Source organism: Scomber scombrus, chromosome 10, assembly GCF_963691925.1.
Source record: "Scomber scombrus chromosome 10, fScoSco1.1, whole genome shotgun sequence".
NCBI lineage: Eukaryota > Metazoa > Chordata > Actinopteri > Scombriformes > Scombridae > Scomber > Scomber scombrus.
The window spans coordinates 2867760-2885686 of NC_084979.1; the positions used below are offsets into that span (position 1 = coordinate 2867760).

Genomic DNA, 17927 nt, shown 5'->3' on the forward strand with positions numbered 1-17927 from the left:
GCACACAGGGCTTTGAGAAGCAAAGCTGCAATCATTCCAGCTGTGTGTGTATGCAGGGCAGAGAGGTGGCACTGAGACGCCTCACTTTCCAAGTCGTTTTGAGGGTTCCTGTTGTCACTGTTACAGCCTGTTAAAAGCCCGCAATCATCTTATAAGCGCATGTACACAAATAGCCTGAGAAAACAACAATTCCTATGAAAGTAATGTTAAAGTATAGCATGTGTTTGATGGCTGAGACCCCATTATCCGACACTCAGATGGTGAGAGCAACTGTCAGTGGTGTCACAGCATCTTTAAATAGGCTTTCTGCCGGCTGTTTCCTCGCTTACGGCCATACCACCCTGAACACGCCCGATCTCGTCTGATCTCGGAAGCTAAGCAGGGTCGGGCCTGGTTAGTACTTGGATGGGAGACCGCCTGGGAATACCAGGTGCTGTAAGCTTTTTCCTCTCAGCTGTCATGAGCCCACTAGTCTTGAATTGAGCAGTGTGTCCAAACCTTTGACTGGTACTGTACATTACGTCCATATGAATGAAATAAAATTTAAATTTTTTTAAAAAATTAAAAAAAACGTATACATATTCATAGGATCTAAGGCAAATCACATATAAAAGATTTGATAATAGAACCAGGTGTGCAGTTTTGTGATATCCCAAATCAATCCCCTAGCTATATACACAGTATATCATGAATGTGAGTTTTCATATCAAGTGTTGTCCTTTGCACACTGGGCTGAATGGGGGAAAGTGTGCTTTAGTAAATAATGATTATATGGGCAAATAGGTAGTATACGGTAAATGTGTGAGATATCAATGAGTATTTGAAGGCACTGTAGGTAGGAATGATGTGGAATAAAGTGCCAAGATTAGGTATATGTGGCTGATGGTATGGTGGCATCCGCTGCATGTGACGTGTATTATGTGTAGAGTGAATAGAATGTGTGAAATGTTCCATTTAATTTCCTTCAGTGACAGGGACGGGTGTAACGGGCCCTGGCGTAGCTTTAAATGGGCTTTCTGCTGGCTGTTTCTTCGCTTACGGCCATACCACCCTGAACACGCCCGATCTCGTCTGATCTCGGAAGCTAAGCAGGGTCGGGCCTGGTTAGTACTTGGATGGGAGACCGCCTGGGAATACCAGGTGCTGTAAGCTTTTTCCTCTCAGCTGTCACCAGAGGAGGGCGCTGTTGCTCCATCGCCGCACACAGGGCTTTGAGAAGCAAAGCTGCAATCATTCCAGCTGTGTGTGTATGCAGGGCAGAGAGGTGGCACTGAGACGCCTCACTTTCCAAGTAGTTTTGAGGGTTCCTGTTGTCACTGTTACAGCCTGTTAAAAGCCCGCAATCATCTTATAAGCGCATGTACACAAATAGCCTGAGAAAACAACAATTCCTATGAAAGTAATGTTAAAGTATAGCATGTGTTTGATGGCTGAGACCCCATTATCCGACACTCAGATGGTGAGAGCAACTGTCAGTGGTGTCACAGCATCTTTAAATAGGCTTTCTGCCGGCTGTTTCCTCGCTTACGGCCATACCACCCTGAACACGCTCGATCTCGTCTGATCTCGGAAGCTAAGCAGGGTCGGGCCTGGTTAGTACTTGGATGGGAGACCGCCTGGGAATACCAGGTGCTGTAAGCTTTTTCCTCTCAGCTGTCATGAGCCCACTAGTCTTGAATTGAGCAGTGTGTCCAAACCTTTGACTGGTACTGTACATTACGTCCATATGAATGAAATAAAATTTTAATTTAAAAAAAAAAAAACGTATACATATTCATAGGATCTAAGGCAAATCACATATAAAAGATTTGATAATAGGACCGGGTGTGCAGTTTTGTGATATCCCAAATCAATCCCCTAGCTATATACACAGTATATCATGAATGTGAGTTTTCATATCAAGTGTTGTCCTTTGCACACTGGGCTGAATGGGGGAAAGTGTGCTTTAGTAAATAATGATTATATGGGCAAATAGGTAGTATACAGTAAATGTGTGAGATATCAATGAGTATTTGAAGGCACTGTAGGTAGGAATGATGTGGAATAAAGTGCCAAGATTAGGTATATGTAGCTGATGGTATGGTGGCATCCGCTGCATGTGACGTGTATTATGTGTAGAGTGAATAGAATGTGTGAAATGTTCCATTTAATTTCCTTCAGTGACAGGGACGGGTGAAACGGGCCCTGGCGTAGCTTTAAATGGGCTTTCTGCTGGCTGTTTCTTCGCTTACGGCCATACCACCCTGAACACGCCCGATCTCGTCTGATCTCGGAAGCTAAGCAGGGTCGGGCCTGGTTAGTACTTGGATGGGAGACCGCCTGGGAATACCAGGTGCTGTAAGCTTTTTCCTCTCAGCTGTCACCAGAGGAGGGCGCTGTTGCTCCATCGCCGCACACAGGGCTTTGAGAAGCAAAGCTGCAATCATTCCAGCTGTGTGTGTATGCAGGGCAGAGAGGTGGCACTGAGACGCCTCACTTTCCAAGTAGTTTTGAGGGTTCCTGTTGTCACTGTTACAGCCTGTTAAAAGCCCGCAATCATCTTATAAGCGCATGTACACAAATAGCCTGAGAAAACAACAATTCCTATGAAAGTAATGTTAAAGTATAGCATGTGTTTGATGGCTGAGACCCCATTATCCGACACTCAGATGGTGAGAGCAACTGTCAGTGGTGTCACAGCATCTTTAAATAGGCTTTCTGCCGGCTGTTTCCTCGCTTACGGCCATACCACCCTGAACACGCCCGATCTCGTCTGATCTCGGAAGCTAAGCAGGGTCGGGCCTGGTTAGTACTTGGATGGGAGACCGCCTGGGAATACCAGGTGCTGTAAGCTTTTTCCTCTCAGCTGTCATGAGCCCACTAGTCTTGAATTGAGCAGTGTGTCCAAACCTTTGACTGGTACTGTACATTACGTCCATATGAATGAAATAAAATTAAAAAAAAAAAAAAAAAAAAACGTATACATATTCATAGGATCTAAGGCAAATCATATATAAAAGATTTGATAATAGGACCGGGTGTGCAGTTTTGTGATATCCCTAATCAATCCCCTAGCTATATACACAGTATATCATGAATGTGAGTTTTCATATCAAGTGTTGTCCTTTGCACACTGGGCTGAATGGGGGAAAGTGTGCTTTAGTAAATAATGATTATATGGGCAAATAGGTAGTATACGGTAAATATGTGAGATATCAATGAGTATTTGAAGGCACTGTAGGTAGGAATGATGTGGAATAAAGTGCAAAGATTAGGTATATGTGGCTGATGGTATGGTGGCATCCGCTGCATGTGACGTGTATTATGTGCAGAGCGAATAGAATGTGTGAAATGTTCCATTTAATTTCCTCCAGTGACAAGGACGGGTATAACGGGCCCTGGCGTAGCTTTAAATGGGCTTTCTGCTGGCTGTTTCTTTGCTTACGGCCATACCACCCTGAACACGCCCGATCTCGTCTGATCTCGGAAGCTAAGCAGGGTCGGGCCTGGTTAGTACTTGGATGGGAGACCGCCTGGGAATACCAGGTGCTGTAAGCTTTTTCCTCTCAGCTGTCACCAGAGGAGGGCGCTGTTGCTCCATCGCCGCACACAGGGCTTTGAGAAGCAAAGCTGCAATCATTCCAGCTGTGTGTGTATGCAGGGCAGAGAGGTGGCACTGAGACGCCTCACTTTCCAAGTAGTTTTGAGGGTTCCTGTTGTCACTGTTACAGCCTGTTAAAAGCCCGCAATCATCTTATAAGCGCATGTACACAAATAGCCTGAGAAAACAACAATTCCTATGAAAGTAATGTTAAAGTATAGCATGTGTTTGATGGCTGAGACCCCATTATCCGCCACTCAGATGGTGAGAGGAACTGTCAGTGGTGTCACAGCATCTTTAAATAGGCTTTCTGCTGGCTGTTTCCTCGCTTACGGCCATACCACCCTGAACACGCCCGATCTCGTCTGATCTCGGAAGCTAAGCAGGGTCGGGCCTGGTTAGTACTTGGATGGGAGACCGCCTGGGAATACCAGGTGCTGTAAGCTTTTTCCTCTCAGCTGTCATGAGCCCACTAGTCTTGAATTGAGCAGTGTGTCCAAACCTTTGACTGGTACTGTACATTACGTCCATATGAATGAAATAAAATTTAAATTTTTTTAAAAAATTAAAAAAAACGTATACATATTCATAGGATCTAAGGCAAATCACATATAAAAGATTTGATAATAGAACCAGGTGTGCAGTTTTGTGATATCCCAAATCAATCCCCTAGCTATATACACAGTATATCATGAATGTGAGTTTTCATATCAAGTGTTGTCCTTTGCACACTGGGCTGAATGGGGGAAAGTGTGCTTTAGTAAATAATGATTATATGGGCAAATAGGTAGTATACGGTAAATGTGTGAGATATCAATGAGTATTTGAAGGCACTGTAGGTAGGAATGATGTGGAATAAAGTGCCAAGATTAGGTATATGTGGCTGATGGTATGGTGGCATCCGCTGCATGTGACGTGTATTATGTGTAGAGTGAATAGAATGTGTGAAATGTTCCATTTAATTTCCTTCAGTGACAGGGACGGGTGTAACGGGCCCTGGCGTAGCTTTAAATGGGCTTTCTGCTGGCTGTTTCTTCGCTTACGGCCATACCACCCTGAACACGCCCGATCTCGTCTGATCTCGGAAGCTAAGCAGGGTCGGGCCTGGTTAGTACTTGGATGGGAGACCGCCTGGGAATACCAGGTGCTGTAAGCTTTTTCCTCTCAGCTGTCACCAGAGGAGGGCGCTGTTGCTCCATCGCCGCACACAGGGCTTTGAGAAGCAAAGCTGCAATCATTCCAGCTGTGTGTGTATGCAGGGCAGAGAGGTGGCACTGAGACGCCTCACTTTCCAAGTAGTTTTGAGGGTTCCTGTTGTCACTGTTACAGCCTGTTAAAAGCCCGCAATCATCTTATAAGCGCATGTACACAAATAGCCTGAGAAAACAACAATTCCTATGAAAGTAATGTTAAAGTATAGCATGTGTTTGATGGCTGAGACCCCATTATCCGACACTCAGATGGTGAGAGCAACTGTCAGTGGTGTCACAGCATCTTTAAATAGGCTTTCTGCCGGCTGTTTCCTCGCTTACGGCCATACCACCCTGAACACGCCCGATCTCGTCTGATCTCGGAAGCTAAGCAGGGTCGGGCCTGGTTAGTACGTGGATGGGAGACCGCCTGGGAATACCAGGTGCTGTAAGCTTTTTCCTCTCAGCTGTCATGAGCCCACTAGTCTTGAATTGAGCAGTGTGTCCAAACCTTTGACTGGTACTGTACATTACGTCCATATGAATGAAATAAAATTAAAAAAACAAACAAAAAAAAAACGTATACATATTCATAGGATCTAAGGCAAATCACATATAAAAGATTTGATAATAGGACCGGGTGTGCAGTTTTGTGATATCCCTAATCAATCCCCTAGCTATATACACAGTATATCATGAATGTGAGTTTTCATATCAAGTGTTGTCCTTTGCACACTGGGCTGAATGGGGGAAAGTGTGCTTTAGTAAATAATGATTATATGGGCAAATAGGTAGTATACGGTAAATATGTGAGATATCAATGAGTATTTGAAGGCACTGTAGGTAGGAATGATGTGGAATAAAGTGCAAAGATTAGGTATATGTGGCTGATGGTATGGTGGCATCCGCTGCATGTGACGTGTATTATGTGCAGAGCGAATAGAATGTGTGAAATGTTCCATTTAATTTCCTCCAGTGACAAGGACGGGTATAACGGGCCCTGGCGTAGCTTTAAATGGGCTTTCTGCTGGCTGTTTCTTCGCTTACGGCCATACCACCCTGAACACGCCCGATCTCGTCTGATCTCGGAAGCTAAGCAGGGTCGGGCCTGGTTAGTACTTGGATGGGAGACCGCCTGGGAATACCAGGTGCTGTAAGCTTTTTCCTCTCAGCTGTCACCAAGGGAGGGCGCTGTTGCTCCATCGCCGCACACAGGGCTTTGAGAAGCAAAGCTGCAATCATTCCAGCTGTGTGTGTATGCAGGGCAGAGAGGTGGCACTGAGACGCCTCACTTTCCAAGTAGTTTTGAGGGTTCCTGTTGTCACTGTTACAGCCTGTTAAAAGCCCGCAATCATCTTATAAGCGCATGTACACAAATAGCCTGAGAAAACAACAATTCCTATGAAAGTAATGTTAAAGTATAGCATGTGTTTGATGGCTGAGACCCCATTATCCGCCACTCAGATGGTGAGAGGAACTGTCAGTGGTGTCACAGCATCTTTAAATAGGCTTTCTGCTGGCTGTTTCCTCGCTTACGGCCATACCACCCTGAACACGCCCGATCTCGTCTGATCTCGGAAGCTAAGCAGGGTCGGGTCTGGTTAGTACTTGGATGGGAGACCGCCTGGGAATACCAGGTGCTGTAAGCTTTTTCCTCTCAGCTGTCATGAGCCCACTAGTCTTGAATTGAGCAGTGTGTCCAAACCTTTGACTGGTACTGTACATTACGTCCATATGAATGAAATAAAATTAAAAAAAACAAACAAAAAAAAACGTATACATATTCATAGGATCTAAGGCAAATCACATATAAAAGATTTGATAATAGGACCGGGTGTGCAGTTTTGTGATATCCCTAATCAATCCCCTAGCTATATACACAGTATATCATGAATGTGAGTTTTCATATCAAGTGTTGTCCTTTGCACACTGGGCTGAATGGGGGAAAGTGTGCTTTAGTAAATAATGATTATATGGGCAAATAGGTAGTATACGGTAAATATGTGAGATATCAATGAGTATTTGAAGGCACTGTAGGTAGGAATGATGTGGAATAAAGTGCAAAGATTAGGTATATGTGGCTGATGGTATGGTGGCATCCGCTGCATGTGACGTGTATTATGTGCAGAGCGAATAGAATGTGTGAAATGTTCCATTTAATTTCCTCCAGTGACAAGGACGGGTATAACGGGCCCTGGCGTAGCTTTAAATGGGCTTTCTGCTGGCTGTTTCTTCGCTTACGGCCATACCACCCTGAACACGCCCGATCTCGTCTGATCTCGGAAGCTAAGCAGGGTCGGGCCTGGTTAGTACTTGGATGGGAGACCGCCTGGGAATACCAGGTGCTGTAAGCTTTTTCCTCTCAGCTGTCACCAGAGGAGGGCGCTGTTGCTCCATCGCCGCACACAGGGCTTTGAGAAGCAAAGCTGCAATCATTCCAGCTGTGTGTGTATGCAGGGCAGAGAGGTGGCACTGAGACGCCTCACTTTCCAAGTAGTTTTGAGGGTTCCTGTTGTCACTGTTACAGCCTGTTAAAAGCCCGCAATCATCTTATAAGCGCATGTACACAAATAGCCTGAGAAAACAACAATTCCTATGAAAGTAATGTTAAAGTATAGCATGTGTTTGATGGCTGAGACCCCATTATCCGCCACTCAGATGGTGAGAGGAACTGTCAGTGGTGTCACAGCATCTTTAAATAGGCTTTCTGCTGGCTGTTTCCTCGCTTACGGCCATACCACCCTGAACACGCCCGATCTCGTCTGATCTCGGAAGCTAAGCAGGGTCGGGCCTGGTTAGTACTTGGATGGGAGACCGCCTGGGAATACCAGGTGCTGTAAGCTTTTTCCTCTCAGCTGTCATGAGCCCACTAGTCTTGAATTGAGCAGTGTGTCCAAACCTTTGACTGGTACTGTACATTACGTCCATATGAATGAAATAAAATTAAAAAAAAAAAAAAAAAAAAAACGTATACATATTCATAGGATCTAAGGCAAATCACATATAAAAGATTTGATAATAGGACCGGGTGTGCAGTTTTGTGATATCCCTAATCAATCCCCTAGCTATATACACAGTATATCATGAATGTGAGTTTTCATATCAAGTGTTGTCCTTTGCACACTGGGCTGAATGGGGGAAAGTGTGCTTTAGTAAATAATGATTATATGGGCAAATAGGTAGTATACGGTAAATATGTGAGATATCAATGAGTATTTGAAGGCACTGTAGGTAGGAATGATGTGGAATAAAGTGCAAAGCTTAGGTATATGTGGCCGATGGTATGGTGGCATCCGCTGCATGTGACGTGTATTATGTGCAGAGCGAATAGAATGTGTGAAATGTTCCATTTAATTTCCTTCAGTGACAGGGACGGGTATAACGGGCCCTGGCGTAGCTTTAAATGGGCTTTCTGCTGGCTGTTTCTTCGCTTACGGCCATACCACCCTGAACACGCCCGATCTCGTCTGATCTCGGAAGCTAAGCAGGGTCGGGCCTGGTTAGTACTTGGATGGGAGACCGCCTGGGAATACCAGGTGCTGTAAGCTTTTTCCTCTCAGCTGTCACCAGAGGAGGGCGCTGTTGCTCCATCGCCGCACACAGGGCTTTGAGAAGCAAAGCTGCAATCATTCCAGCTGTGTGTGTATGCAGGGCAGAGAGGTGGCACTGAGACGCCTCACTTTCCAAGTAGTTTTGAGGGTTCCTGTTGTCACTGTTACAGCCTGTTAAAAGCCCGCAATCATCTTATAAGCGCATGTACACAAATAGCCTGAGAAAACAACAATTCCTATGAAAGTAATGTTAAAGTATAGCATGTGTTTGATGGCTGAGACCCCATTATCCGACACTCAGATGGTGAGAGCAACTGTCAGTGGTGTCACAGCATCTTTAAATAGGCTTTCTGCTGGCTGTTTCCTCGCTTACGGCCATACCACCCTGAACACGCCCGATCTCGTCTGATCTCGGAAGCTAAGCAGGGTCGGGCCTGGTTAGTACTTGGATGGGAGACCGCCTGGGAATACCAGGTGCTGTAAGCTTTTTCCTCTCAGCTGTCATGAGCCCACTAGTCTTGAATTGAGCAGTGTGTCCAAACCTTTGACTGGTACTGTACATTACGTCCATATGAATGAAATAAAATTTAAAAAAAAAAAAAAAAAAAAACGTATACATATTCATAGGATCTAAGGCAAATCACATATAAAAGATTTGATAATAGGACCGGGTGTGCAGTTTTGTGATATCCCTAATCAATCCCCTAGCTATATACACAGTATATCATGAATGTGAGTTTTCATATCAAGTGTTGTCCTTTGCACACTGGGCTGAATGGGGGAAAGTGTGCTTTAGTAAATAATGATTATATGGGCAAATAGGTAGTATACGGTAAATATGTGAGATATCAATGAGTATTTGAAGGCACTGTAGGTAGGAATGATGTGGAATAAAGTGCAAAGATTAGGTATATGTGGCCGATGGTATGGTGGCATCCGCTGCATGTGACGTGTATTATGTGCAGAGCGAATAGAATGTGTGAAATGTTCCATTTAATTTCCTCCAGTGACAAGGACGGGTATAACGGGCCCTGGCGTAGCTTTAAATGGGCTTTCTGCTGGCTGTTTCTTCGCTTACGGCCATACCACCCTGAACACGCCCGATCTCGTCTGATCTCGGAAGCTAAGCAGGGTCGGGCCTGGTTAGTACTTGGATGGGAGACCGCCTGGGAATACCAGGTGCTGTAAGCTTTTTCCTCTCAGCTGTCACCAGAGGAGGGCGCTGTTGCTCCATCGCCGCACACAGGGCTTTGAGAAGCAAAGCTGCAATCATTCCAGCTGTGTGTGTATGCAGGGCAGAGAGGTGGCACTGAGACGCCTCACTTTCCAAGTAGTTTTGAGGGTTCCTGTTGTCACTGTTACAGCCTGTTAAAAGCCCGCAATCATCTTATAAGCGCATGTACACAAATAGCCTGAGAAAACAACAATTCCTATGAAAGTAATGTTAAAGTATAGCATGTGTTTGATGGCTGAGACCCCATTATCCGACACTCAGATGGTGAGAGGAACTGTCAGTGGTGTCACAGCATCTTTAAATAGGCTTTCTGCTGGCTGTTTCCTCGCTTACGGCCATACCACCCTGAACACGCCCGATCTCGTCTGATCTCGGAAGCTAAGCAGGGTCGGGCCTGGTTAGTACTTGGATGGGAGACCGCCTGGGAATACCAGGTGCTGTAAGCTTTTTCCTCTCAGCTGTCATGAGCCCACTAGTCTTGAATTGAGCAGTGTGTCCAAACCTTTGACTGGTACTGTACATTACGTCCATATGAATGAAATAAAATTAAAAAAAAAAAAAAAAAAAAAACGTATACATATTCATAGGATCTAAGGCAAATCACATATAAAAGATTTGATAATAGGACCGGGTGTGCAGTTTTGTGATATCCCTAATCAATCCCCTAGCTATATACACAGTATATCATGAATGTGAGTTTTCATATCAAGTGTTGTCCTTTGCACACTGGGCTGAATGGGGGAAAGTGTGCTTTAGTAAATAATGATTATATGGGCAAATAGGTAGTATACGGTAAATATGTGAGATATCAATGAGTATTTGAAGGCACTGTAGGTAGGAATGATGTGGAATAAAGTGCAAAGATTAGGTATATGTGGCCGATGGTATGGTGGCATCCGCTGCATGTGACGTGTATTATGTGCAGAGCGAATAGAATGTGTGAAATGTTCCATTTAATTTCCTCCAGTGACAAGGACGGGTATAACGGGCCCTGGCATAGCTTTAAATGGGCTTTCTGCTGGCTGTTTCTTCGCTTACGGCCATACCACCCTGAACACGCCCGATCTCGTCTGATCTCGGAAGCTAAGCAGGGTCGGGCCTGGTTAGTACTTGGATGGGAGACCGCCTGGGAATACCAGGTGCTGTAAGCTTTTTCCTCTCAGCTGTCACCAGAGGAGGGCGCTGTTGCTCCATCGCCGCACACAGGGCTTTGAGAAGCAAAGCTGCAATCATTCCAGCTGTGTGTGTATGCAGGGCAGAGAGGTGGCACTGAGACGCCTCACTTTCCAAGTAGTTTTGAGGGTTCCTGTTGTCACTGTTACAGCCTGTTAAAAGCCCGCAATCATCTTATAAGCGCATGTACACAAATAGCCTGAGAAAACAACAATTCCTATGAAAGTAATGTTAAAGTATAGCATGTGTTTGATGGCTGAGACCCCATTATCCGACACTCAGATGGTGAGAGCAACTGTCAGTGGTGTCACAGCATCTTTAAATAGGCTTTCTGCTGGCTGTTTCCTCGCTTACGGCCATACCACCCTGAACACGCCCGATCTCGTCTGATCTCGGAAGCTAAGCAGGGTCGGGCCTGGTTAGTACTTGGATGGGAGACCGCCTGGGAATACCAGGTGCTGTAAGCTTTTTCCTCTCAGCTGTCATGAGCCCACTAGTCTTGAATTGAGCAGTGTGTCCAAACCTTTGACTGGTACTGTACATTACGTCCATATGAATGAAATAAAATTAAAAAAAAAAAAAAAAAAAAAACGTATACATATTCATAGGATCTAAGGCAAATCACATATAAAAGATTTGATAATAGGACCGGGTGTGCAGTTTTGTGATATCCCTAATCAATCCCCTAGCTATATACACAGTATATCATGAATGTGAGTTTTCATATCAAGTGTTGTCCTTTGCACACTGGGCTGAATGGGGGAAAGTGTGCTTTAGTAAATAATGATTATATGGGCAAATAGGTAGTATACGGTAAATATGTGAGATATCAATGAGTATTTGAAGGCACTGTAGGTAGGAATGATGTGGAATAAAGTGCAAAGATTAGGTATATGTGGCCGATGGTATGGTGGCATCCGCTGCATGTGACGTGTATTATGTGCAGAGCGAATAGAATGTGTGAAATGTTCCATTTAATTTCCTCCAGTGACAAGGACGGGTATAACGGGCCCTGGCATAGCTTTAAATGGGCTTTCTGCTGGCTGTTTCTTCGCTTACGGCCATACCACCCTGAACACGCCCGATCTCGTCTGATCTCGGAAGCTAAGCAGGGTCGGGCCTGGTTAGTACTTGGATGGGAGACCGCCTGGGAATACCAGGTGCTGTAAGCTTTTTCCTCTCAGCTGTCACCAGAGGAGGGCGCTGTTGCTCCTTCGCCGCACACAGGGCTTTGAGAAGCAAAGCTGCAATCATTCCAGCTGTGTGTGTATGCAGGGCAGAGAGGTGGCACTGAGACGCCTCACTTTCCAAGTAGTTTTGAGGGTTCCTGTTGTCACTGTTACAGCCTGTTAAAAGCCCGCAATCATCTTATAAGCGCATGTACACAAATAGCCTGAGAAAACAACAATTCCTATGAAAGTAATGTTAAAGTATAGCATGTGTTTGATGGCTGAGACCCCATTATCCGACACTCAGATGGTGAGAGCAACTGTCAGTGGTGTCACAGCATCTTTAAATAGGCTTTCTGCTGGCTGTTTCCTCGCTTACGGCCATACCACCCTGAACACGCCCGATCTCGTCTGATCTCGGAAGCTAAGCAGGGTCGGGCCTGGTTAGTACTTGGATGGGAGACCGCCTGGGAATACCAGGTGCTGTAAGCTTTTTCCTCTCAGCTGTCATGAGCCCACTAGTCTTGAATTGAGCAGTGTGTCCAAACCTTTGACTGGTACTGTACATTACGTCCATATGAATGAAATAAAATTAAAAAAAAAAAAAAAAAAAAACGTATACATATTCATAGGATCTAAGGCAAATCACATATAAAAGATTTGATAATAGGACCGGGTGTGCAGTTTTGTGATATCCCTAATCAATCCCCTAGCTATATACACAGTATATCATGAATGTGAGTTTTCATATCAAGTGTTGTCCTTTGCACACTGGGCTGAATGGGGGAAAGTGTGCTTTAGTAAATAATGATTATATGGGCAAATAGGTAGTATACGGTAAATATGTGAGATATCAATGAGTATTTGAAGGCACTGTAGGTAGGAATGATGTGGAATAAAGTGCAAAGCTTAGGTATATGTGGCCGATGGTATGGTGGCATCCGCTGCATGTGACGTGTATTATGTGCAGAGCGAATAGAATGTGTGAAATGTTCCATTTAATTTCCTTCAGTGACAGGGACGGGTATAACGGGCCCTGGCGTAGCTTTAAATGGGCTTTCTGCTGGCTGTTTCTTCGCTTACGGCCATACCACCCTGAACACGCCCGATCTCGTCTGATCTCGGAAGCTAAGCAGGGTCGGGCCTGGTTAGTACTTGGATGGGAGACCGCCTGGGAATACCAGGTGCTGTAAGCTTTTTCCTCTCAGCTGTCACCAGAGGAGGGCGCTGTTGCTCCATCGCCGCACACAGGGCTTTGAGAAGCAAAGCTGCAATCATTCCAGCTGTGTGTGTATGCAGGGCAGAGAGGTGGCACTGAGACGCCTCACTTTCCAAGTAGTTTTGAGGGTTCCTGTTGTCACTGTTACAGCCTGTTAAAAGCCCGCAATCATCTTATAAGCGCATGTACACAAATAGCCTGAGAAAACAACAATTCCTATGAAAGTAATGTTAAAGTATAGCATGTGTTTGATGGCTGAGACCCCATTATCCGACACTCAGATGGTGAGAGGAACTGTCAGTGGTGTCACAGCATCTTTAAATAGGCTTTCTGCTGGCTGTTTCCTCGCTTACGGCCATACCACCCTGAACACGCCCGATCTCGTCTGATCTCGGAAGCTAAGCAGGGTCGGGCCTGGTTAGTACTTGGATGGGAGACCGCCTGGGAATACCAGGTGCTGTAAGCTTTTTCCTCTCAGCTGTCATGAGCCCACTAGTCTTGAATTGAGCAGTGTGTCCAAACCTTTGACTGGTACTGTACATTACGTCCATATGAATGAAATAAAATTAAAAAAAAAAAAAAAAAAAAAACGTATACATATTCATAGGATCTAAGGCAAATCACATATAAAAGATTTGATAATAGGACCGGGTGTGCAGTTTTGTGATATCCCTAATCAATCCCCTAGCTATATACACAGTATATCATGAATGTGAGTTTTCATATCAAGTGTTGTCCTTTGCACACTGGGCTGAATGGGGGAAAGTGTGCTTTAGTAAATAATGATTATATGGGCAAATAGGTAGTATACGGTAAATATGTGAGATATCAATGAGTATTTGAAGGCACTGTAGGTAGGAATGATGTGGAATAAAGTGCAAAGATTAGGTATATGTGGCCGATGGTATGGTGGCATCCGCTGCATGTGACGTGTATTATGTGCAGAGCGAATAGAATGTGTGAAATGTTCCATTTAATTTCCTCCAGTGACAAGGACGGGTATAACGGGCCCTGGCATAGCTTTAAATGGGCTTTCTGCTGGCTGTTTCTTCGCTTACGGCCATACCACCCTGAACACGCCCGATCTCGTCTGATCTCGGAAGCTAAGCAGGGTCGGGCCTGGTTAGTACTTGGATGGGAGACCGCCTGGGAATACCAGGTGCTGTAAGCTTTTTCCTCTCAGCTGTCACCAGAGGAGGGCGCTGTTGCTCCATCGCCGCACACAGGGCTTTGAGAAGCAAAGCTGCAATCATTCCAGCTGTGTGTGTATGCAGGGCAGAGAGGTGGCACTGAGACGCCTCACTTTCCAAGTAGTTTTGAGGGTTCCTGTTGTCACTGTTACAGCCTGTTAAAAGCCCGCAATCATCTTATAAGCGCATGTACACAAATAGCCTGAGAAAACAACAATTCCTATGAAAGTAATGTTAAAGTATAGCATGTGTTTGATGGCTGAGACCCCATTATCCGACACTCAGATGGTGAGAGCAACTGTCAGTGGTGTCACAGCATCTTTAAATAGGCTTTCTGCTGGCTGTTTCCTCGCTTACGGCCATACCACCCTGAACACGCCCGATCTCGTCTGATCTCGGAAGCTAAGCAGGGTCGGGCCTGGTTAGTACTTGGATGGGAGACCGCCTGGGAATACCAGGTGCTGTAAGCTTTTTCCTCTCAGCTGTCATGAGCCCACTAGTCTTGAATTGAGCAGTGTGTCCAAACCTTTGACTGGTACTGTACATTACGTCCATATGAATGAAATAAAATTAAAAAAAAAAAAAAAAAAAAACGTATACATATTCATAGGATCTAAGGCAAATCACATATAAAAGATTTGATAATAGGACCGGGTGTGCAGTTTTGTGATATCCCTAATCAATCCCCTAGCTATATACACAGTATATCATGAATGTGAGTTTTCATATCAAGTGTTGTCCTTTGCACACTGGGCTGAATGGGGGAAAGTGTGCTTTAGTAAATAATGATTATATGGGCAAATAGGTAGTATACGGTAAATATGTGAGATATCAATGAGTATTTGAAGGCACTGTAGGTAGGAATGATGTGGAATAAAGTGCAAAGATTAGGTATATGTGGCCGATGGTATGGTGGCATCCGCTGCATGTGACGTGTATTATGTGCAGAGCGAATAGAATGTGTGAAATGTTCCATTTAATTTCCTCCAGTGACAAGGACGGGTATAACGGGCCCTGGCATAGCTTTAAATGGGCTTTCTGCTGGCTGTTTCTTCGCTTACGGCCATACCACCCTGAACACGCCCGATCTCGTCTGATCTCGGAAGCTAAGCAGGGTCGGGCCTGGTTAGTACTTGGATGGGAGACCGCCTGGGAATACCAGGTGCTGTAAGCTTTTTCCTCTCAGCTGTCACCAGAGGAGGGCGCTGTTGCTCCTTCGCCGCACACAGGGCTTTGAGAAGCAAAGCTGCAATCATTCCAGCTGTGTGTGTATGCAGGGCAGAGAGGTGGCACTGAGACGCCTCACTTTCCAAGTAGTTTTGAGGGTTCCTGTTGTCACTGTTACAGCCTGTTAAAAGCCCGCAATCATCTTATAAGCGCATGTACACAAATAGCCTGAGAAAACAACAATTCCTATGAAAGTAATGTTAAAGTATAGCATGTGTTTGATGGCTGAGACCCCATTATCCGACACTCAGATGGTGAGAGCAACTGTCAGTGGTGTCACAGCATCTTTAAATAGGCTTTCTGCTGGCTGTTTCCTCGCTTACGGCCATACCACCCTGAACACGCCCGATCTCGTCTGATCTCGGAAGCTAAGCAGGGTCGGGCCTGGTTAGTACTTGGATGGGAGACCGCCTGGGAATACCAGGTGCTGTAAGCTTTTTCCTCTCAGCTGTCATGAGCCCACTAGTCTTGAATTGAGCAGTGTGTCCAAACCTTTGACTGGTACTGTACATTACGTCCATATGAATGAAATAAAATTTAAAAAAAACAAAAAAAAAAAACGTATACATATTCATAGGATCTAAGGCAAATCACATATAAAAGATTTGATAATAGGACCGGGTGTGCAGTTTTGTGATATCCCTAATCAATCCCCTAGCTATATACACAGTATATCATGAATGTGAGTTTTCATATCAAGTGTTGTCCTTTGCACACTGGGCTGAATGGGGGAAAGTGTGCTTTAGTAAATAATGATTATATGGGCAAATAGGTAGTATACGGTAAATATGTGAGATATCAATGAGTATTTGAAGGCACTGTAGGTAGGAATGATGTGGAATAAAGTGCAAAGATTAGGTATATGTGGCTGATGGTATGGTGGCATCCGCTGCATGTGACGTGTATTATGTGCAGAGCGAATAGAATGTGTGAAATGTTCCATTTAATTTCCTCCAGTGACAAGGACGGGTATAACGGGCCCTGGCGTAGCTTTAAATGGGCTTTCTGCTGGCTGTTTCTTCGCTTACGGCCATACCACCCTGAACACGCCCGATCTCGTCTGATCACGGAAGCTAAGCAGGGTCGGGCCTGGTTAGTACTTGGATGGGAGACCGCCTGGGAATACCAGGTGCTGTAAGCTTTTTCCTCTCAGCTGTCACCAGAGGAGGGCGCTGTTGCTCCATCGCCGCACACAGGGCTTTGAGAAGCAAAGCTGCAATCATTCCAGCTGTGTGTGTATGCAGGGCAGAGAGGTGGCACTGAGACGCCTCACTTTCCAAGTAGTTTTGAGGGTTCCTGTTGTCACTGTTACAGCCTGTTAAAAGCCCGCAATCATCTTATAAGCGCATGTACACAAATAGCCTGAGAAAACAACAATTCCTATGAAAGTAATGTTAAAGTATAGCATGTGTTTGATGGCTGAGACCCCATTATCCGACACTCAGATGGTGAGAGGAACTGTCAGTGGTGTCACAGCATCTTTAAATAGGCTTTCTGCTGGCTGTTTCCTCGCTTACGGCCATACCACCCTGAACACGCCCGATCTCGTCTGATCTCGGAAGCTAAGCAGGGTCGGGCCTGGTTAGTACTTGGATGGGAGACCGCCTGGGAATACCAGGTGCTGTAAGCTTTTTCCTCTCAGCTGTCATGAGCCCACTAGTCTTGAATTGAGCAGTGTGTCCAAACCTTTGACTGGTACTGTACATTACGTCCATATGAATGAAATAAAATTAAAAAAAAAAAAAAAAAAAAACGTATACATATTCATAGGATCTAAGGCAAATCACATATAAAAGATTTGATAATAGGACCGGGTGTGCAGTTTTGTGATATCCCTAATCAATCCCCTAGCTATATACACAGTATATCATGAATGTGAGTTTTCATATCAAGTGTTGTCCTTTGCACACTGGGCTGAATGGGGGAAAGTGTGCTTTAGTAAATAATGATTATATGGGCAAATAGGTAGTATACGGTAAATATGTGAGATATCAATGAGTATTTGAAGGCACTGTAGGTAGGAATGATGTGGAATAAAGTGCAAAGCTTAGGTATATGTGGCCGATGGTATGGTGGCATCCGCTGCATGTGACGTGTATTATGTGCAGAGCGAATAGAATGTGTGAAATGTTCCATTTAATTTCCTTCAGTGACAGGGACGGGTATAACGGGCCCTGGCGTAGCTTTAAATGGGCTTTCTGCTGGCTGTTTCTTCGCTTACGGCCATACCACCCTGAGCACGCCCGATCTCGTCTGATCTCGGAAGCTAAGCAGGGTCGGGCCTGGTTAGTACTTGGATGGGAGACCGCCTGGGAATACCAGGTGCTGTAAGCTTTTTCCTCTCAGCTGTCACCAGAGGAGGGCGCTGTTGCTCCATCGCCGCACACAGGGCTT

General features: G+C 45.1%; 30 non-coding genes across 30 annotated transcripts; all 30 read left to right on the forward strand.

The window, feature by feature from the left end:
- The first annotated feature begins 323 nt into the window (after window positions 1-323).
- On the forward strand, window positions 324-442 carry LOC133989778 (5S ribosomal RNA). The gene has a single exon (XR_009926898.1). It is a non-coding gene; the product is annotated as a 5S ribosomal RNA (ribosomal RNA).
- Window positions 443-1033: 591 nt separating this feature from the next.
- LOC133988462 (5S ribosomal RNA) lies at window positions 1034-1152 on the forward strand. Its single transcript, XR_009925672.1, has one exon. It is a non-coding gene; the product is annotated as a 5S ribosomal RNA (ribosomal RNA).
- A 370-nt stretch (window positions 1153-1522) lies between these two features.
- Window positions 1523-1641, forward strand: LOC133989603 (5S ribosomal RNA). Its single transcript, XR_009926732.1, has one exon. It is a non-coding gene; the product is annotated as a 5S ribosomal RNA (ribosomal RNA).
- Window positions 1642-2225: 584 nt separating this feature from the next.
- Window positions 2226-2344, forward strand: LOC133988579 (5S ribosomal RNA). The gene has a single exon (XR_009925783.1). It is a non-coding gene; the product is annotated as a 5S ribosomal RNA (ribosomal RNA).
- A 370-nt stretch (window positions 2345-2714) lies between these two features.
- On the forward strand, window positions 2715-2833 carry LOC133988698 (5S ribosomal RNA). Its single transcript, XR_009925895.1, has one exon. It is a non-coding gene; the product is annotated as a 5S ribosomal RNA (ribosomal RNA).
- A 585-nt stretch (window positions 2834-3418) lies between these two features.
- On the forward strand, window positions 3419-3537 carry LOC133988815 (5S ribosomal RNA). The gene has a single exon (XR_009926006.1). It is a non-coding gene; the product is annotated as a 5S ribosomal RNA (ribosomal RNA).
- Window positions 3538-3907: 370 nt separating this feature from the next.
- On the forward strand, window positions 3908-4026 carry LOC133988933 (5S ribosomal RNA). The gene has a single exon (XR_009926117.1). It is a non-coding gene; the product is annotated as a 5S ribosomal RNA (ribosomal RNA).
- Window positions 4027-4617: 591 nt separating this feature from the next.
- Window positions 4618-4736, forward strand: LOC133989051 (5S ribosomal RNA). Its single transcript, XR_009926228.1, has one exon. It is a non-coding gene; the product is annotated as a 5S ribosomal RNA (ribosomal RNA).
- A 370-nt stretch (window positions 4737-5106) lies between these two features.
- LOC133988568 (5S ribosomal RNA) lies at window positions 5107-5225 on the forward strand. Its single transcript, XR_009925773.1, has one exon. It is a non-coding gene; the product is annotated as a 5S ribosomal RNA (ribosomal RNA).
- A 586-nt stretch (window positions 5226-5811) lies between these two features.
- LOC133989169 (5S ribosomal RNA) lies at window positions 5812-5930 on the forward strand. Its single transcript, XR_009926339.1, has one exon. It is a non-coding gene; the product is annotated as a 5S ribosomal RNA (ribosomal RNA).
- Window positions 5931-6300: 370 nt separating this feature from the next.
- Window positions 6301-6419, forward strand: LOC133988550 (5S ribosomal RNA). The gene has a single exon (XR_009925756.1). It is a non-coding gene; the product is annotated as a 5S ribosomal RNA (ribosomal RNA).
- A 586-nt stretch (window positions 6420-7005) lies between these two features.
- On the forward strand, window positions 7006-7124 carry LOC133989286 (5S ribosomal RNA). The gene has a single exon (XR_009926450.1). It is a non-coding gene; the product is annotated as a 5S ribosomal RNA (ribosomal RNA).
- A 370-nt stretch (window positions 7125-7494) lies between these two features.
- LOC133989398 (5S ribosomal RNA) lies at window positions 7495-7613 on the forward strand. Its single transcript, XR_009926537.1, has one exon. It is a non-coding gene; the product is annotated as a 5S ribosomal RNA (ribosomal RNA).
- A 586-nt stretch (window positions 7614-8199) lies between these two features.
- Window positions 8200-8318, forward strand: LOC133989420 (5S ribosomal RNA). Its single transcript, XR_009926558.1, has one exon. It is a non-coding gene; the product is annotated as a 5S ribosomal RNA (ribosomal RNA).
- Window positions 8319-8688: 370 nt separating this feature from the next.
- LOC133989433 (5S ribosomal RNA) lies at window positions 8689-8807 on the forward strand. Its single transcript, XR_009926570.1, has one exon. It is a non-coding gene; the product is annotated as a 5S ribosomal RNA (ribosomal RNA).
- A 586-nt stretch (window positions 8808-9393) lies between these two features.
- Window positions 9394-9512, forward strand: LOC133989444 (5S ribosomal RNA). Its single transcript, XR_009926581.1, has one exon. It is a non-coding gene; the product is annotated as a 5S ribosomal RNA (ribosomal RNA).
- A 370-nt stretch (window positions 9513-9882) lies between these two features.
- LOC133989455 (5S ribosomal RNA) lies at window positions 9883-10001 on the forward strand. Its single transcript, XR_009926592.1, has one exon. It is a non-coding gene; the product is annotated as a 5S ribosomal RNA (ribosomal RNA).
- A 586-nt stretch (window positions 10002-10587) lies between these two features.
- LOC133989467 (5S ribosomal RNA) lies at window positions 10588-10706 on the forward strand. Its single transcript, XR_009926603.1, has one exon. It is a non-coding gene; the product is annotated as a 5S ribosomal RNA (ribosomal RNA).
- Window positions 10707-11076: 370 nt separating this feature from the next.
- LOC133989479 (5S ribosomal RNA) lies at window positions 11077-11195 on the forward strand. Its single transcript, XR_009926614.1, has one exon. It is a non-coding gene; the product is annotated as a 5S ribosomal RNA (ribosomal RNA).
- Window positions 11196-11781: 586 nt separating this feature from the next.
- LOC133989491 (5S ribosomal RNA) lies at window positions 11782-11900 on the forward strand. Its single transcript, XR_009926625.1, has one exon. It is a non-coding gene; the product is annotated as a 5S ribosomal RNA (ribosomal RNA).
- Window positions 11901-12270: 370 nt separating this feature from the next.
- Window positions 12271-12389, forward strand: LOC133989503 (5S ribosomal RNA). The gene has a single exon (XR_009926637.1). It is a non-coding gene; the product is annotated as a 5S ribosomal RNA (ribosomal RNA).
- Window positions 12390-12974: 585 nt separating this feature from the next.
- LOC133989514 (5S ribosomal RNA) lies at window positions 12975-13093 on the forward strand. Its single transcript, XR_009926648.1, has one exon. It is a non-coding gene; the product is annotated as a 5S ribosomal RNA (ribosomal RNA).
- Window positions 13094-13463: 370 nt separating this feature from the next.
- On the forward strand, window positions 13464-13582 carry LOC133989525 (5S ribosomal RNA). The gene has a single exon (XR_009926659.1). It is a non-coding gene; the product is annotated as a 5S ribosomal RNA (ribosomal RNA).
- A 586-nt stretch (window positions 13583-14168) lies between these two features.
- On the forward strand, window positions 14169-14287 carry LOC133989537 (5S ribosomal RNA). The gene has a single exon (XR_009926670.1). It is a non-coding gene; the product is annotated as a 5S ribosomal RNA (ribosomal RNA).
- A 370-nt stretch (window positions 14288-14657) lies between these two features.
- Window positions 14658-14776, forward strand: LOC133989550 (5S ribosomal RNA). The gene has a single exon (XR_009926682.1). It is a non-coding gene; the product is annotated as a 5S ribosomal RNA (ribosomal RNA).
- Window positions 14777-15361: 585 nt separating this feature from the next.
- LOC133989562 (5S ribosomal RNA) lies at window positions 15362-15480 on the forward strand. Its single transcript, XR_009926693.1, has one exon. It is a non-coding gene; the product is annotated as a 5S ribosomal RNA (ribosomal RNA).
- Window positions 15481-15850: 370 nt separating this feature from the next.
- Window positions 15851-15969, forward strand: LOC133989574 (5S ribosomal RNA). The gene has a single exon (XR_009926704.1). It is a non-coding gene; the product is annotated as a 5S ribosomal RNA (ribosomal RNA).
- A 586-nt stretch (window positions 15970-16555) lies between these two features.
- Window positions 16556-16674, forward strand: LOC133988765 (5S ribosomal RNA). Its single transcript, XR_009925958.1, has one exon. It is a non-coding gene; the product is annotated as a 5S ribosomal RNA (ribosomal RNA).
- A 370-nt stretch (window positions 16675-17044) lies between these two features.
- On the forward strand, window positions 17045-17163 carry LOC133989585 (5S ribosomal RNA). Its single transcript, XR_009926715.1, has one exon. It is a non-coding gene; the product is annotated as a 5S ribosomal RNA (ribosomal RNA).
- Window positions 17164-17748: 585 nt separating this feature from the next.
- LOC133989605 (5S ribosomal RNA) lies at window positions 17749-17867 on the forward strand. Its single transcript, XR_009926734.1, has one exon. It is a non-coding gene; the product is annotated as a 5S ribosomal RNA (ribosomal RNA).
- The last annotated feature ends 60 nt before the right edge of the window (window positions 17868-17927 follow it).